Here is a 13,070-nt window from a genome sequence, read left to right as displayed (position 1 = left end):
TGTTGCTTTAAAGGTTGCATGCGCACAAAATTAACTGTCGAAGCAAAGCCATCTGCAGGAGGCGGCTGCTGCTGTTTGATTGAGCCTAATGGTAACTTGCAATATCTCAGAAAATTCTGTCTTCTAAACATAACATCTTCGTTGAGTGGGAATTCTATGTCTCATAAATCCAACGTAATTTAAAATGCAACATAGACAATTTAAACTACACTAATAATGTAAACTTGAGTTCCAACATTCTGCGTTTTACCTATTGTATTTCACCATATAAATGAACAGAAATATAAACTAAATGGAATAAATAAAAAAAGAATTCTTGAAACTAGCGTTATCTCTCTTTCTCTCTGTATATACCATACTACATACATACATACATACATACATACATATATATATATATATATATTATATATATATATATATTATATATATATATATATATATATATATATATATATATGTATGTATATTACTAGTAATCTTCTGAGGCACGGAGATAATAGTAATACCTTTGCATTCCACATAGGTAAATGAAAAAGGTATGCGACAGAAAATGCCCAACAGTTTCGTCCTCCAATGGACCTCTTCTTGGAGCGTTTATTAATAAACGCTCCAAGAAGAGGTCCATTGGAGGACGAAACTTTTGGGCATTTTCTGACACAACTTTTTTATTTTCCTCCATGCGGAATACAACGGAAATATATATATATATATATATATATATATATATATATATATATATATATATATATATATATATATATATATATATATATATATATATTATACATCATTTATATGTCTGTGTGTCTGTGTGTGCAATTTAACACATTAGTAATTAATTTAGGATGTTTTAATGATAGCGATTATACGAGATTGGCGTTAACAAATCTCGTGGAATAAAGTATGTTTTTAAATACAACCATTGATGATTGATTGCCACACAATCGTTCATATAAAAAAAATGAAATACGATATCTATATAAAAAATGATAATAATAGATGATTGTACAAAACCCTAACTTACACAAATGAAGCTTACCCAATTGCAAAGAAAGGATGGTCCTTATAAGGTGAACTAATTTTGGGTAAGGGCCTTATAAGGTGAACTAATTAGCAGACGGTTGTAATAGTAAAAAGGGAAGTGTTTAGCTGTATCTCTGATCATTAAATGATGATGCAGAAGTTAGGTAGACGAAAGTGTAAACGGGTGTTTAAAAATACAATCTAATGGAGGTTCTATTAGAGTTTAACAGTTAACTGGAAAGAAGCCTGAGTGATCGGTCTAATGAGAAGCATCTTGTGGTCATAACACCATAATAACTACTTCAAGAAATTTAACTGAAAAATAATCCAATTAGAACATAAAAATATTACTTCGTTTACTAGTTGTTATATATTAGAAACATTTTTACTGCTGTCTTACATAAGAGACAAGACATCGTATTTAAGAGCAAAGGATTGTAACCCAATTACGGAGCCTCCCATTAATTTCACCGCTTCCGCTCCGCTTTCCACCTACATAATAAAATTGGGATTTTCAGGCGGCCGTTTTTGTCTAATATCGTCTTTTATAATAAAACTGAGGCAAGGCATCATTATTCAAATCCTAACGATGTATACTGGATTTGAGGAATGTATTGAACATTCGGAAGCAATTAGACACGACTTCGTAAACGATTTAACTGCACTTGGAAGCTGGGAGTGCAGCAGTCGGGTCTGTTGAGCAATGCATTTAGGCTCTCTAGATGAATATTTCCGCGACTCGCATGAATTTTGCTGAGGTTGTCTTTTTATTTAATAAATAAATTCCTTCATTTAAAAGGTCGTATAAGAAGTCTGTCTTCTTTTTAAACCCACACTCGCATGCATTCATACGCATTACATGCATACACAGGTATTTATACATAAAAACACAAATATATATATACGTATATATGTACAAACTATGGAATTTGATAAAAACTAAGGAAATTCCAACCCTGCGTCGAAATACGAGGCTTACTAAATTTCAATTATCCCATCATCACTCTAGGTGCTGCAGCTAACAGCAAATAACGTTTAACAATATTGCTACTTATTAAACAACCAATGACCTTACTCTTGGTTATACTGGTACTAAAGATTCAAATGAATTCATTTGCGATTTCTACAGATTCTTTAATTTTCCATTAGATTGAAGGACGTTTGGTTTTTCGTTTCAGAAGTGTCTTCTTCTTAATCAAATTTTGCTTCTCCCACATTCCTGGTCAATTACACAGTTATACAAGTTACTATTTGAAACGATCACTAGAAAAAGAAGCGTGAAATTTGGAATATTACGACATGCAGAGGCACATGTTGGAATCTATCGGGCCGATAGTATTTTCTGTATATCTTATCGGAGAATTAGTTAGGTGCTGAAGTCTGACCTAATTAATGGTATACTTGAATCTTGATCCAGATAATATATACCCTAACAATTTAACTAGAATTCTCGCCATGGTGGTCACTAAAGCATGACATGAATGCCGTTGATGAGACGATGAGAAGGTAATTCTAGTCATTGTTTGGATGAAGCGTAAGTTGAAAAAGACGAAAAGTCCAAAACTGTGAGGAAGTGGTTAAAATAGGAGTAAGAAGGGCATATAAGAAGAGCATGGGCGTTATATAGTACGAAAACGTACAGGTCTAATAGATGAGGAAATTACAATAAACAGTAAATAATATGAGGAAATTATGAGTTAAGTAAATGACAGTTACCAGGTAAATATTTTGAGAAATACATAAGATATTATTACAAAAGCTGAAACTGCCTACGAGACCGGTGGTCATATAGCCGTAATGATCTTTTAGGCAGGAAATTGCTAAGTGAAAAGGCTGGGAAATGATATTTATTTCAGTGGAGTCATTTGAGCTATAATGTTTATAACTCTTTCATCTTTGCTTTCACCTTTCCTGCGAGTGATTCGTATGTTTGTAGCCACCGAACTATTGTGGTGTTGGATGAATATCTATTCTTTCTATAATAAAATCCGAGTGGGTGTTTCTTGTTTGTCAGGCCAGGGTGAGGGGGTGGGTAGGTAGAGGATCGGGAGGGTAGGGGAGACATGACACATCCACCCTCCTCCTGTAAACCTGTTTTGGGGGTGGTAAGAGTATCAGAAGGGTAGACGTGACAGGCAGCGCCGGGCTCCAGCGCAGCGTAGTGTGTGCCATCAAGCTCGTACATAGTATATATGCGTGTGTGTGTGTAGTCACAGATGAATCCTTATATTTTACACATCTATGCATACTCGAGCGCGTTTTTTATGTTCGTGTATAGGATGCGGTATAATTATTGCGGGTGCCATCCTGGCTAAAATAAAAGTTAAGTACATCTTAGGTTAGAAAGACCACTGAGCTGATTAACAGCTTTCCTAGGGCTGGTCCGAAGGATTAGATATTTTTACATGGTTAGGAACCAATTGGTTACCTAGCAACGGGACCTGCAGCTTATTGTGTTGATCCGAACCACATTATATCGAGAAATTAATGTCTAATCACCAGAAACAAATTTCTCTGACTCCACGTTGGTAGAGCAGGGAATCGAACTCGGAACTAGCGAATCTGTAGGCGAGCACGTAAGCCACTCGTTCAACGAGGAACTATAATCTGGCACTTTACATGTTAACTTCATATCTAACTTTAAAGGTGTTATTTTATCTTTTTATATTTCTTTTACTCTTAATTCGAAATTACTACTATCCTACATAATAATAAAGGTGGTGACTATAATGAAGTATATTTATAATCATCATCTTGGTTTTTGTTATGTCTGAATACCTAACTATATTGCTTATTGTTAATAGCCATCAGAAAATCACCAGGTAATTAATCCCGTCTCTCCCCTTTCTCTTTCTCAGTCCCGAATTAATTATGGGTATTGCTGTAAAGGCATATTCAAGGAAAAGTGATAATGGCCATGGTGTCATTAGTATTAGCTCAATTCTAATTTGGAAGAAGAAAAGTTTAATTCATTTGGTTGTTGAGAGAGAGAGAGAGAGAGAGAGAGAGAGAGAGAGAGAGAGAGAGAGAGAGAGCACCTTTTGTATCAATGAGTAAGACTTAATGATTCATGATGTCTATGCCGGAAATTTACTGGTATTGAAGGCAATTATTTATCCAATTTATACATTCCTGGAGTAGTACAATGTCATACCATTTACATTTTAAGTATATTAGTGTATACTTAGCACTTGTACATTTCAATGCACGTATTCAGCAGATAATGGACGGAAATATTAATTTAGGTAACTCCGGAAGTGTGCCATCAACTTTACAAAGCCAAACTTTAACAGCAGTTACCGGCGACATACCTTTTATTCAGCCTACTGAAATTACCGTTGTCCTATTTAAAGTTTAGTTTTAAAATGCAATACTTGTTTCCCTTACTGAATACGGATAGAATAGAGGAATTAATGTGTTAATGCTAAAAGAAAAAGACATGCCTTCACAGACAATGTTAATGATATTTGCTAACCTAAATTAATATTTCCGTCCATTATCAGCTGAATACGTGTATTGAAATGTGCAAGTGCTAATTATGCACTAATATACTTAGAATATAAATGGTATGATATATATATATATATATATATATATATATATATATATATATATATATATATGTATATATATATATATATATATATATATATATATATATATATATACATACATACATACATACATACATACATACATACATACATACATACATACATACATACCTACCTACTTACATATAAATTACATTTGCGTGCATCTGTCTGCTACTCCTTGTGTGGAAGAGTTTTTCAAATTCAACCGCTGAGACTATAAATGATTTTGCTTGCGATCTATGTCGAATATTCTGAATCTACTAACTATTTCAAGGCCCATGACACCTTCCTTTTTTAATATAACTAATGAACTAGGCTTCTGATTAATGTGAAACCGAAACCACCAGAGTTTGAGACACCGACCTAATTAAGAAAAATGGATTCAAGCATCTACTCCGCATTATTGTCTTACTTTATATCGAGAAATGTCATCTCAATTTTTGTGGCATGATGAGAACGGAAATTAAGACCTGGCAACTAGGCGCAGAAAAACGTGTGTCGACCATGACGTGGGGCCCCGTGACGTTTACACCTGCCACGCCCCCATTTCTGTATGGTTATGAAATAATATATAAGTTGTAGTGAATTATACTGTTCTTTAATGGAATCTAAAATACTGATTGGTTTTATTATGTTTTGAATAAATCATTTTAGCTTCACTTGTAATTATTATTAAATTAATATGTAATTCTACGAAAAAGAAGACAGAAAATAAAAACAAAAAATCCTCGGATGGCAGTCAGAGACTCAGAGAGGTGATCGTGTTAGGGAAGGTACACGTCTGTTAGATACCGGCATTGACAAGGGCTCCTGCTAAACACCTTGCTTACTGCCTACTATTGATATTTTATTTCATGTCTACAATGCTTCACCATTGTCCACAAGGTTGTCTTGATACTTTTGTGTTGCGACTCTTAACATACTACAAGAGGGAAGAAGATAATAATAAACTGAAGATTGGATTGAATAGGTTGGTATGTCATGTTTAATGGCGTACCATCACGGACATGTATAGTTGAATATTATGCATTATCAGATTCTCTCTCTCTCTTTTATATATATATATATATATAGTATATCTATATATATATATATATATTTGATATATATATATATATATATATGTATATATATATAGTATATATATAGTATATATATATGGGGTATATATATATATATATATATATATATATATATATATACTATATATATAATATATATATATATATATATATAATATATATATATATATATATATATATATATATATATATATATATTAGTATGATATATATATATATATATATATATATATATATATGTACGTATATCGAAATCCCATCTTGTGAAATACTCTCCAAAACAAAGTTTCCGATGTGCCTTCAGGTAATATTCCTTCCTTCTTGAGTTCTCTTGTCAGAGTAGTAATTGTAAAGGTATCCTTTGACAAGAACTTGCTGTGAACATATCGACGCATTGTACCGATGGTAAAAGAGTCGAACACATCTTCAGCTGGCTGTGTGGAATGAGACTGTACTGAATCTGATGAGGGCGGTGCTAATGGTGATGGCGATGGAGCTCTTGATAGTGCTGGCGATGAGGGTGTTGATGGTAATGGGACTGTGATGCTGGTGGAGTTGGTTGTCCTGCAATTGGCCGTGAATGTATGGTACGCCCACGGTCTAGATACAACAGGTCAGCCAGCGCGCAGCTTTGGGTATGAATCACCAATACTGTGACCTTTTTAAAATCATGCATAACATCTTCATGGATTTCATCATCTCTTGCTACGGTAATTAGTTTCCTCTCTTTCATACATAAAACCATATAATTACAGACAAATTAAAGTTGTATTGAATTTAGAACAGATTATACGCAATCACATGAATGTCCCTACAATAACTTATATGCGGTACTATCTTTAAAAAATACTAATTCACAAGAAATTCAATGCACATATTTATCAATGTCATAAGAAGACTTCCAAAAAATGTAAAACTATTACCACTTGATATATCATTTACTTAGCTGTCAGAAACATAAATTGTACAGCGAACATTTAAAAGGATTATTTTCTAATTTCTTAAAATACCCCCTCAAAAATTCTTAAATCTCAGGAAGATTCTCTTTGTCATGGCTAATGGAACGGAAAAATTTCGTGGACTTTATTCTGGACGCTTTTTGTTCTCTTTATCTGACACGAAGATATATCTGTCTCATTCCTTTTATGTCGGAATCCCAGCAGTTGTCTTGCTGTTAAAAAAAAACCAAACAATACGAAAGACAGCATTTTAATTGTTACAGGCAAAGAACTACAATTTCTCATATAGCACGAGAATTTATGCCATCTGCCTTTTATATACAGTAGAGTAACCATGAATATATTTCTCTCTCTCTCTCTCTCTCTCTTCTCTCTCTCTCTCTCTCTCCAAGTGCATTATTCACTTTAGTCGTGTAAGAGAGTCAATACAAAAAATACCGTTTAAGTCGAACATTTTTATCCGCTCGATTCCTTCAAAGTAAAAGAAAAAAATGTTAAAGATTAGCATAGTCTCATCTCCCGTCATGTAAGCAAATATTTGTTTCCACAACAAAGGCTAGTTTCACCACATATTTCTAATTAAACAGCAACCAAACTAAGTCAAGAGCCTCATTAGCTTATTTCCAACTTACTGTCACTCCAACCAGGGTCATTTCCACCGCAAGTGCCAGCAACCGCCTACGGCGAGTGACTGCCCACTCCCCTGGATAAACCCCCCATCCACCCAATGATCAGCGCTTCATCTCCCATCTTCGTGAGTAGCCATGGATACATTAAACATAATCTCTTGGAATATTTTTGGCCTCAAGCGGAACATTCCTCTCCTAAACACTGCTCTGCAAAAATTCAACGGCATCATTGCAATGCAAGAAAACGCTCCTCTGGCCTCATGACCTTGCCCATCTGCGATTCAATTCATGAAGACTTCAGAACCTTCTCGACTTCATCGATGCAAGTTACAGATCAAATCATAGCCGGTCGTCCGAAAGGGGGACTTTCTTTCCTCTGCACAAATCGTTAGACAATATGATAAAGGTGATGACCTACAGCAGTGACAGATTGCTTGGGCTTCAAGTGACAGTAGGGAACTCTAAAATCCTAATAATTAATGTTTATATGCCATTGGAAAATAACAATAATTTTGATCATTACTGCATGTTCCTAGGGGAGTTACACAGTATTATTCAAGATTCTCCTGCTGATCATATTTGTATAATAGGGGACCTTAATTCTCACCCCACAAAACAATTTTATAATGAACTTACTCGCTTCTGTCAAAATCATGCTCTCCAAATTAGCGATGTATTGCTCCACCTCCCTCCCTCCTCCACTCATATGTACATAATAGAGCGGACCGCAATTACAACCAAATCCTGGCTGGTACCACTGCATCACATCTCCACAACTTCCTGATTCATTATGACCTGCAATATTTGCTACGATCTTGCAACGGGCTACGATCACATCCCTTACAGGTGTCACTTCAGTACCCATACCCTCCCTACCACCGTGAACCCACTAACTGACCGCCCTCCAGCGACGGTTAACTGGGAGTTTAAAAACCAACAGAAAAACCAGATACTTTAGGGCGACCACGGAACCAGGTTGCGGTCAATAATTCAACCGGCTTGACGCCTTACTGTGTACCAACACAAAATAGTAGGAAATGACCACACAAGAGGGATCTGAATGAATTCTATTCGAACATAATCTCCGCTATGCTTACTTCGGGCAGGACTGCCTTTAGATTTCGTCAAGGTAATTCTCGTAATATACCTGGTTGGAATGACTTGGTTAAGGATCTGTATACATACTCACGAGAAAGTGTTTGTACTGTTGGAGGGCTAAAATGGCAGCCCGAGGAAGGACACACTGCATTACTAATGAGGCAGGCGAGAGCGCAATTCAAACTTGCTCTTAAGCACTGCAGGTTAAATGAAAAAACAACAAGAGCCGATGCAATGTCTAGAAACGTAGAATCTGGTGATTACCCGGGCTCGTCTTTGGAAAGATATCCAGTCCTTAAATCCAAACTAAAAAGCTATCACAGAGAGTAGGGGAAGCAGTCGGAGACGAGGCTATCGCAAGGATGTGGGGTGATCACTTCAACAATATCCTGAATTGCATAAATGATCAGGATTCCCGAAGCGAGGTAGATAACCTCCTAATGACAACATTCAATTTCATTTTGCAGACCGTATTACGCCAGGTAACATCAGCGATGCCATAAACAGTATACCTAATAATAAATCGCCCGGCTGTGATGGTCGTCCCGCAAAGGCTTTCAAATTCTGCCATCCGATAATTTACATTTTGCTAGCTGCCTTATTCAATGCGTGCATAATTCACCAGTTTCTTCCAGACTCCCTACTCTTAGTTCACTTGATACCATTAATCAAAAACAAGCTAAAGGATGCAGCTGACCCTGGCAACTACCGACCAATTGCAATCACAACGATCGCATCGAAGATACTTGAGTCGGTTCTTCTTGTGAGACTTCTCCCCTTTCTACACACCACTGACAACGGGTTTAAAGCAAACCACTCAACCGACACCTGCATCTACATACTGAAAGAATTGCTGAACTACTACCTATCATCAGCATCTCCGGTTTTCCTGTGTTTCGTAGATGTGAGAAAAGCATTTGACAGAGTAAACTACCTGAAGCTATTCCTGAAGCTGCATAAAAGGGGCACACCCCTATATCTAATTGGCATTTTACATTGCTGGTTCTCCACACAGCAATTCTGTGTCAAATGGGGCAACATATTATCGTACACCTTCGGCTCCCTAAACGGGCTTCGGCAAGGGGGCATTCTCTCTCCATACCTGTTTAATACGTACACAGATGCCTTGAATGTCAAACTGAACTCACTCCCAATCGGATGCACTGTCAATGAAACAACTATAAACAACCTCTGTTACGCCGACGATATGGTTCTGATTTCGCCATCAGTGCATGGCCTCCAACGACTCATCGACACTTGCCGCCAATATGCAGAGGAATTTGATATAATTTACAATGAAACCAAGACCCAGTGCAGTCGCTGCTCCCGAGATCGCTTAAGCATATTGCAGAACCACAAATTTTCCTTGGAAACAATCGGCTGGAATTTGTGCGCGAATTTCCGTATTTGGGTCACATTATTACCGACGACCTAAAAGATACGGCAGAAATTGAACTGAGGCGTCGTAAACTATGTACAACTGGCAACATGATTGCAAGGAGGTTTGCCTTCTGTCACCGAGACGTGAAACTGCTGCTCTTCCGCTCGTACTGCTACAGTATCTATGGGTGTTCCCTCTGGGACGAACTATACCCAGAGACATGAGACGTATCACTGTTGTGCACAATGACATTCTGAGACGCCTCACAAACACTCCACGCTACCAATCCGCCACAGATGTTCTTAGAAAACCACCTGGACAATTTAAAAATCATTGTAAGGAACAATGTCCAGCCTGGTAACCCGAGTGAGAAACAGCGGCAACTCGCTCATACAAAGCATCCTAAGGAGTGAAGCAAGAAGAAGATCTCAATTGTGGGAAAGATGGGAAAATGAGGCTGTGTCCCTTAAAGGGACTTAATCTCTGCATTAGGCAAGATGTCATCTGCAGATTTTGTCATTATTATATTTATTGCTGATGTTTAATTTTTCATTATTTCTGTGATTACTATCAAGTTAATTTATATATATATATATATATATATATATATATATATATATATATATATATATATATATATATATATATATATATATACACATTCAATTTATGTATTTAGCCCTCTGGACCAGACTACTGTAACCACCTAAGGTCTCTAGTGAAATTTAAGCTATATAATTTGTGCACTAACTGTTATAACTCTCAATGCAATTTTTTTCTCACCAATATTATTACTATTACCAAGTATTATGATTACTCATCTTTTATGCTACCTCAGCTATTTTGTGGATAAGTGCCGATTACTAATTTTTCCTATCATGTTTGACTCATATCTAGATTGTGTATGTTACTGTGTATTTTGTATGTTCATTTTAAATGGCTTGAACCGAAATAAAGGATATTATTATTATTATTATTATTATTAATAGTGATTAATGTTGATCAAGGCTAAGAACCTAATTTCTTTTCTTAATCATCTCATCGAAAATTCTCACAGTGAATAAATTAATCACAATTCCCTAATGAGAATTATGGTTAATAAAATATTAGTCTCTCTCTCTCTCTCTCTCTCTCTCTCTCTCTCTCTCTCTCTCTCTCTCTCTCTCTCTCTCTCAAATCTTTACACCCTCCTTAAATTTACGAGATTTACTGCTTTGCAGTCACGAAATGAAGTTGTGCACATTTGAACATTAATATCCATTGCAACTTTCATCATTCTATTCCTCTACCAACCTAACTTGAGTTTTCAATATCCATGAATCCATTTTTTTTTAAGATTTCCGGTTTTATTGCTTTCAACGTGTTGTATTTATGAATTCCATGTATAATCTTTCAGTGATATGGCACTTATCACTGATGAAAATAAGCCAGTACTGAGCTGAAACCGAATCCGCAAGAAGTATCGCAAACGCGGACACAAACATATATACATACACACATCTGTACACACACACATGTATATAAATAATGTGCATAATCATGTTTAGAAATAATGTTGCACAGTGACCTTTGACCACTTGTGTTAGTGGAAAACACACTGTACATTGTTGATGATAAATCATGCAACGCAACGGTTTGAATATAACTGGTGGCACAGCACCTATTAATTACAATTCCCCCTGTGTAGGTCTTCCAGAGTTACAGTGAATTAGATATTAAACGAAATTTTTATATCTATTAACACAAATATGTTATTAAAGAACCTAAAAGCATGATCACAATGCAATGAAAATATAAGATAGCTGTAGGCTTTATAACACGGGTTTGTAAACATTTTGACATTTTCAGCATCTTTATATTAAAATATATTAGACTATGGTCCATTGTTGCTAGACGGAGGTAGGGAGATGGATGGTGATGTCACTCCAAACAAGTAGCTTAATGCAAAGGTGCTGGGACACTTTAACATTGAGTAGAAAAGTCCTGTTGTAAAAGGTTAAGGAGGAGGCGAGTTAGAATAGTCAAAATCAGTATTGCCACCGCTAATAAATAAGGCAAATCTAAGGTGGGAAATGACATTCCATTAACGGTAAAGCAAGGATACCGAAGTGTGTTGTATTGAGAACACCATATCTTTAGATATAGGAAGCCGTACCAACAATCACTGGCTTATAAGTTGCATTCAGAACGAAAGGATGCGGCCTTATGTTCTTTGTATGAGATATTAAAGATTCAAAGTTTGAAGCAAGTCTTCAGAATCACTAAAAAGTGGGTCACGACATTGGCTCACCTGATTAATAGTTAAGAACTACAATATTCATTGATCCTTTTCGTATCTTTGTTACGCAGAGAACTTGGTGCATTTACCAATATAGGAGTAAAATGGTGTAGAGCAAACATATTATCAAATTGCATTGCTGCTAAAGGTCAGGAAATACAAGATCCTTAACATTAAACAATATAACACAAATATCCCCATCAGCTTTCTGCTGACTATTTCTTAAAAATATGCGAAGGTCAGATGCATAATTTCCTTTGCTTATGGTTCGTAGCTTTTATATGAAATCTGTATATAAGCTAATGCTAAGGTGGTTTTAAAGTCATTTTGAAATATTTTGAATGTATACACGATGCCAACTTTGCCTCGAACCTAAGGTTATATCATAAGATGGTAAATGCTTCTAGATACATTTAATCAGCCAGTTTAAATCAAACAGAATTTTGGCGGCTAAATAATCTATATATGTGTAGAGTAGTATTTAGGGAAGACTAGTCAGCTGGAGCATCATTCTGATTTCATAACAAACAGAAGGTAACAGGTTTTAGCAGTTCATTGTTCCGAAGAGCAATCAATAATAAGTGAACCAATGAAGAATGAATATTGGAGTATTCACTGACAATGCTGTAATGGAATAACATAACGTATGAATTAAACTTCCTTCAAGTCGCGAAAATATATATCGCACTAAATATATAAATGACAATGATATAAATGACAAGTCCTAAAGGATATTTAATAAAAAATCTTACATTCAACAGGTCCCTTTTGAAAACGAGAGAGAGAGAGAGAGAGAGAGAGAGAGAGAGAGAGAGAGAGAGAGAGAGAGAGAGAGAGAGAGAGAGAGAAACCTATGATTCCTCTACTTTATTCACTTATAAAGATATTTCCTAAATCTCACGGACAAATTCCATTAGGGGATACTTATCCTACTCGGTCATATAAAACTTTGTTTAAAAAAAAGATAAAAAAAACCTTAAACGAAGGAAGAAAAATCCGTTAGAGAGAGTGATGGAGTCTT

This window comes from Macrobrachium nipponense, chromosome 17, assembly GCF_015104395.2.
Source record: "Macrobrachium nipponense isolate FS-2020 chromosome 17, ASM1510439v2, whole genome shotgun sequence".
Lineage (NCBI taxonomy): Eukaryota > Metazoa > Arthropoda > Malacostraca > Decapoda > Palaemonidae > Macrobrachium > Macrobrachium nipponense.
This window is presented reverse-complemented; position numbering follows the sequence as displayed.